The sequence below is a fragment of the Photinus pyralis genome, unplaced genomic scaffold (genome assembly GCF_008802855.1).
Source record: "Photinus pyralis isolate 1611_PpyrPB1 unplaced genomic scaffold, Ppyr1.3 Ppyr1.4_LG3b, whole genome shotgun sequence".
Lineage (NCBI taxonomy): Eukaryota > Metazoa > Arthropoda > Insecta > Coleoptera > Lampyridae > Photinus > Photinus pyralis.
Genome location: NW_022170510.1, coordinates 22,525,464 through 22,533,040, shown reverse-complemented (window position 1 = coordinate 22,533,040; position 7,577 = coordinate 22,525,464).

Genomic DNA, 7,577 nt, shown 5'->3' with positions numbered 1-7,577 from the left:
ATAATGATAACGTATACAGGTACCTACCTACATTTATCACACTTTGGATGTCAAATCCTTTACAAATCACCCTTTACTACTTTATTCAACCTTATCCTAATTACCTATTCATATTTTAGTTAACAGGTATTTGAGTGCTATTTTATTCTACCTCCTTTAAGTATGTAGGTACACGGTCATTACAAAAAAAATTAAAATTAAACAAAATTCATTTTATGAACTGCTGGCCCTTTTACCTCCGAGAATTAGTAAATCTTATGGAGCGAATCCTACGGGAGCGGAATCACCGGGGGCGAATCTTCCAAAACGAATTTATCGGGGGGCGAACTTGTCGAGAGCGAATTTTCCGGGGCGAATCTTACGGAGGCAAATAGTCCGGGGGCGAATTTTCAGGGGCGAATTTACCGGGGCGAATTTTCGAGGGCGAATCATCCTACAATTCCAGAAGCATCGGCAATAGTGAAACGGGACTTCTACATAGACGACTTAATAACGGGGTCGTACAACCAAGAAATTGCGAAGGTCCTTCAACATCAGTTGGGTATTTGGTCTTAGAATTTCATGCTCTTTCCAAATTCAGAATAAAATATAGGATTTCTATTTAAAAAATTATCACTTATGTCAAATCTCGAATGACAAAAAACCATCATTAAGTGACAATTACAGCAAAATGTGGAAAAATGGACGTGTTCGAGGATTTTTTCGAAAACGTTTACCTCCTAAAGGATTTATTGCGATAGTTCTAAACTTTTACACTCGTACTGTAAAACTAAATAAGATAGTTTTGATTGGAAGCCATTTACAAAGAAATCGCCGAAGGGTTTAGTTCAAAGATTTTTAGATGGCGGTGAAAGAAATCTTTCAATAATAAAAAAATTATAAAGTATAATTCGATTAGCTTTTGAATTGCAAGTAGGTCGCTCACCTTTTACCTCGCCTTTTACATTTGGAATGATTGTCATTTACTGAAAGCGTTTTAGATCTAATCCATTTCGATTTTTTTTAAAACTATAGTTACCTAATCGAACACTCAAAATGTTAGCTAATTTAAAAATGTAGGTACCTATATATAAGCTGCCAAATTTAAAATTTTAAGTAGAGGAAGCCGAAAGGTAAGCACATTAGAACAGAATACATGCAATTTGGTTTCATTTCATGTAGCAAGAGGTTGCTATTTTGGACGGGAAATTTAGTGCTAACATAAATCGTATAAGTCACCATGCAAATGAGCCATGTAATCAATGGTGACGCTCAGAGCTGTTCCTATTGTAACATTCCACATGTGGTAATTTATTAAAGAAGAGTAGGTATTGAAAATGGCAGTTACAATTTTGGGAATGGACGATTTACATTTAGTTTGAAATCACTCGGTTGCACGATATTAGAGGATCTATTTAACTCAATTAAACAAGCCCTACGTATTGATTAAGAAGGGAAAACGCGAAAGTCTACGTTTCCAAAGGGTGTATGAACGCGGCACTTTCACTTCTATAGTCTTAAGACAATCATTCATGGATAACAATTTGTGTGGTCATTTTTTTAAACAGTAGTCTATGGTTCTTGCTTTGAAGATACATTCCAACAGACAATGTCTAAATGTGGCAAGAAGTAATTACATTTTGAGTCGACAGTCGTTACGTTCATTATAGTTACCTACTTGTTGAGCGTTGAATATAAATTTTATGTTAAAATATGTTCAAGTACAAGTTTTTTCACCTCACATTGTCTTACACTGACATTTCTGTTCGTAAAACCATAGAGGAAAAAACTTAGGCTTCATATACAAGAATACTTTTTGCTTCTGTGTGAAATCTTGATAACAATTTCGTCCGATTTAAAATATTTACAACTTGTGAGTAGTTGCATAGGAAGACGGTGTCCTCCATGTAAGGGGCAACCTTAACAAAAAAAAAGGACCTTTGCAATATCGTTGCTTGCGACCCTCCGTTACATTCCGAAATATAAATTTTTGTCTTTTTTCTCTGTTGTGTCCATTTTTTCCTTTCCTCTATTCTCCATTTCCGTCCCATCCTTCTTCCACGTCTTTCCCCCATCGCCCCCTCTCGCGCTTCTTCTTCTCTTACTTTTCCTTTTTAAAACCCGCCCCGTACTTTCCTGTTGCAACGGAAGTTGGACGCTAAAATGCTTCGGTTATTGTTTTTAGCGTACATATTTTCCTCAAAGTGAAAAATCGCTATTGGTTGCACTTTGTCGTCCGTCCGTTCGTCCGTCGGTCCGTTCGTTCGTTCGTCCGTCTGTTCGTTCGTCCGTGCGTCCGACACATACTCCTTCTACACCACTGAACCGATTTGGGCGATATGGGGCTCATTTGAAAGGGCTCGGTCCAAGGAGTCCGTGCATATCTTTTGGTTTTGCAAATTACAAAATGCCGTTATACTAATCCTCCGTAGTTTAAAGAATTTACCTTGTTTTTCAAAACAAACTATTTATAAATGGAAGATGTTAATAACCACTACCACAGACATAGTATATGTTGTCTGTGCCACTACCAAAGATTAATAACTACGTGGTGGGGTGGCAAATGTGATTCCGAGTCATAATATCTGTCTTCGTGAATCGGAAATGCCTTCTACTCTACAGCTGGCCCTGTACTGAAAATGGTAAATATCGGAAAGTAGACAGAACGTTGCTAACTCCTTGTTCGACAAAATGTACCTAACTCCCTAGCAAACTACCGCAGGTTCAAGTGCTGCGATTCAGGATTCTGCGTTATTGTAAGATAAGAATGAGAACATTCGACTAAAAATGAACTTCATATCTTCGCTCTCGTTAAGATTTTAAATAAATTTATCTTACCTTATTAGCTACTACTTAAAATACGGATGGCTATCGTAATGAATGTACAAAATTTTTTTAGCACATTTTTGCAAATTTATTTGTAAAAAGTAGCTTTTAAACGGGTGTACGTGCATCTACAAGGCCGTATAACTTGTCAACGTTAGGGACGGGGCTACATGATGTGGGGTTGGCGACTTTTGGACGTCATCCTCGAGCGTAGTTTACTAACGTGAAGGTTTTTCAGTTTTTTCCTATCTTCTACTACAGTTTTGGTCCGATTCTTTTCAATTTGGTGTCGTCGGAAAGATGTAAACGCGCACAACTCCTGTGTGGCGGAATTTTGTTTTTTGTCCTAGGCGCGAAATTAACGACCTTTTGCAAGGCGCGCGCGCGCGCGCGTCTTCGAGAGGTAGTCTACTTCGGGCGCCTTTTACGTTCCGTTGCGAATTTTGTCACGCGGTTTAACATTTCGTAAATCTCGAATCGCTGTCTCCCTTTCTCGTGTCGCCAATAGAAGCTCGAACAATGAGAAGTGCCCCAAAAATAAGTACTATCTTGTGGAACGTTTTTAGCGAAATCCACCAAAATGTGAGTGTAATATAAGTATGCACCGAAAAAGGGAATGTGGTAGCCCGCGACACGATCTTACTGATGGTGGAGTCAAGTCAAATCTTCAAACGCGCATTGGAAGGGAACGGGACATCGTAAGTGGATACCGACAAAGGGAATATGGTAGCCCCCGACAAGATTTTATTGAGGGTGGAGTCAACACTTTAAACGCGAATTGCGGGTGCACGCGGAAAGTGGGTACCGTCAAAGGGAATGTAGTAGCCTTCGACAAGATCTTTTATTGATGGTTGAGTCAAAAGTGGCTAATAGAATACTGATCTGCCACACAAAAATGCGCTGAAGTCCCTTCGATCTCACACGAGTACTTTGATAATTTTTTTACTTATTGTTTGCTCTTATTTTTCGTTAGTCCTTCCGCACTATAATTTTCTCTACGCCCTGCAGTCCTTCCGGGAAAAATGACGTGTTTATTGTAGAACATTCCGAAACGTTCTAAAACAATTGTCGTTTACTATACAAGCAAATCGTAGCGTATTTCAATCAGTCCCGTCGACGCGTTTGACTTATGTTATAAATAATAATTACTGTTATAAATTAACCTATTTTAAGATTGTTATAAATCTATTTTGCTAATTATTTGTAAATAAATAAACGACGTAATTAAATTTACGTTATATTATATTGCTTCCGTTCATAGAGACAACTATAGACATTTGGAGTTTAAAAAAGGTACTTATTCTGTATTGTATAGCATTTGTAGCGTTTGGCAACTGAACTAACACAAAAGTCACCATGCACGGGCGAGAAATAACTTACATTCCTACACATTAAAAAGCATGTAGTTGTACTAATCTATTCCGGAAAATGTAAGGTAATATGTTCAGTTTGCATGCACAACGTTGTGCAATTAATCTTGAGTGAGCGTCAGAGCAATTATGCATTTTTGGAACGCAGTTTTCAAAGCAACTTTTAATTAAAAGTCGTATAGTAAAACGTAATTGAAAATATGACAAAATTATTATGTATAGAAGGTGTAACATGGGACAAAATCTATTATAGGTAATGTAATTATTCGTTATAACGTTTTCAAGTTATGCTTCGCTTGATTATATTCTATTCGTGTCATAGAAACTCAGCGCAATGTCATAACATGTATACCTATTCACAAATGCCGAACGTTTATGTAGAAACACTGTACACAGACGCTAGGTATTTCCTACAGATTTAATTACTAATATAGAAAGCTCAAATGACTGCCTTCCTAATTTAGGAACCTACTTAAATAATGTAGACTGATAGTCATAGAGCTTTTGATTGTAAATAGGAATAATAAAGTTAGAAAGTACATGTAAGGAAGTTTACAGCGTTTTATGGCAAGCATAATTGACGGGTGGCGTATCTACTTACCGCCATTTTGGGTTAACAACAAACCTATGCAAATTTTACCTTTACCATTAAGAGATTTAAATTTGTTCAGTTGAGAAGCTCTTTCAGATGTAAACCCTGTAACTATTTAATCAAATCCTAGTTTTCTCAAATACCTTCTCTAAATCCAGAGAATATATTACCATACATAACTTGTCCAACAAAGTGAGCCAGCAGTAAGTCTTAAGTATTCCTAGGAAAGTGCTTTGCCCTTTGGGTCGCGTTCGGTTTTTATGTAGGTATGTAGCAATAATTTCGAAAGTACGCGTACAATTAGCACTGGTGACAGTTTATTTACAGAAACGGATTTCGTACATCGGCAGTCGTCGTCCTTACTAAGGGGTTGGTTAGTGCAGAGGGTACGATACAAACTGGATTAAAGCTTCCTTTGGAGGAATGGTTGTGAGATTACCCACGGTTAAACGAAAATATCCAAAAAAATAATTAAGAAACAAAAAGAGATTAGTGGTAACAAGCGATATTGTAATTGAGTAAAGTGAATATTGCAATGTTGACCAAAATAAACAAATGCTGTGCATACAACTCTTCCTCAATTTAACCGTTGAGGGAAGGATTATCGTGGAGCTCACTCAACGATTTAACCTACGCGGCTGTAAGTCCATTATTCAACACAACGATCTCCAAATAAAATAGGGGAGCGTGCTGCAAAGTGTAAGATGGTGTATCGAAACCTTTATAGAAATTAGGAAAAGGACAAAGAAGACCAATTTTAAAATCTGAAATTCAAGCCCACGAAATACGAAGGAAATTTTCTTTGAAAGAAAAAGAAAAGCATATCTTAACAGTTGTGGCCGCTTTGGCACAATTTGACTTTACATTTGCGTAATATGTAGATTGTTAGGCTCACGAGAACAGTACAAAACAAAGGGCTGTTTATTAAGCAGAAACAGGATTCCTCATAACAGATGATGAAAGGAAGGAAACGTCTTAGTGTAGGCACAGAAAGAATCATCGGTAGTTCTCTGCTAATGCAGATCACTGGTGACTCTTCTCCACGACTCTCTATGCCCTGCTCTTTTCTTTACTCCTTCATATCTTTCTTTTCTCTCCTTCAGGTCTTCAAGCAATTCCCTTCTTCGTCCTCTCTTCTTTTCTCTCTGAACAGTAACAGTTCCCTCGACTACTTCCTTCCACAAATAGATCCTTCTTAATCCATGGCCAATCCAGTATCATACCGATTTAAGCCAAACGACCGTTTTTGTTTTCTCTGCATTCATGACTAAATACTTTTTTTCTCCAACCACCTGAATAAGACGCTATTTTGTGACAGTGTTCGGTACCTAAAATTGACGTTTTGCGGATTAATCGCTTTCACCATGGCAACTGTACAAAAAGGGGATACTTTTGGTCCTAGTACCAAAAAGAAATTGACCTTGAAAGTTGGCCAATTAAAAAATTACAATCACGGAGATATGTCACATTGACATCGTTTTACATTGCAGGTTGTAAGATATTTCTATACATACAAATCAAATATTTGTGCATATTCAATGCAAATAATGATGTTACCTATACGTATGTACATGTATTGAAAATGATTTACGCTCGCTATTTTTATTTAAACCATGTGTAACGTAATTTACATATTCGGTGAACGTAATTTTAATACGTATACAACCCGCCGTCGCGCGTAACGCCATCTGCTTCAGGCCCATTGCACTATTATCTGTCATTTTGAATTCAAAATTTGAAAAAGTTAATTGCAATTAATTTTAATTAAAAAACTGTATGGTAAGTTTTTTATTTCAATACAAAATATAACAATCTTAATTGTGTATACAGTAAAATGACCGAAACTGATAGCGACATGGATTGCACTCCGCCAGAGATTATAGAAACGGCAGAACATGTTACCTCAAGATTTGCTCCCTACAAAGTCGCGAGAGGTGAGAAGTAAGAAGTAAGAACGAATGGGTTATAAGTTAACCTAAAAACTAGAGTGGCATGACACGTGAGGACAAGAAAGCAGAAGTTCTTATACTAGTAGTGAAACTGTGACTAAATCTAAATTCGAATATAATTTGAAGTAAAGGGGGTTGGAGAAAAAATTTGATGTTTTATTCGTACAAAAAATGCGTTTTCGGGACTCGGAAGGTTGCTGGACTCCGCTAACGCGTCGTCCAGCAACTATCTTCCTCGTCCCGAAAACTGACATTTTTTGTACTAATGAAACAAATAACTATTTTGCGCGATCGATCATTTCTGACTATTTACCATGGGTGTTTCCATGACAGTACGTAGAATTTACCAGTTGCTATGATTACGACGACGTCAAAATTACTTACCGATCTAAAAACAGAACAGCAAAAATACTTACCGACGCCTTTTTAAAAATCAACAGTCTTATATTACATTTAATCTTTAATTATTGTTAGGTACATTAAACGTACAATTTGTGCTGTTTTTCCTATAGCAAGACGCTCATAAAGTCATAAAGGAAGTGCAAAGCTAGTAGGTAAACTACATCAGACACATGCACATTTTTATGAAATTATTAATTTCAATTTTGACAAATAAACTGGTTACCTAGTGATGTACACCATACCACTTCGATCATTTCGGTTTATTCTGTTCGTTAATTTCTTAGTGCATATTTATATTGGTTGCATAATTTTAATTTCGATCGCGCAAACAATGTTATAAGCACGTCGAACGTTAAGGGTTACCGTTCTCAGACAATAATTGGAGTCGTCGCTTCGCTCCTCCTCCAAACAATTGTCTTCGAACGGTAAAAATCCCTTACCGTTCTCCATACTTAATAT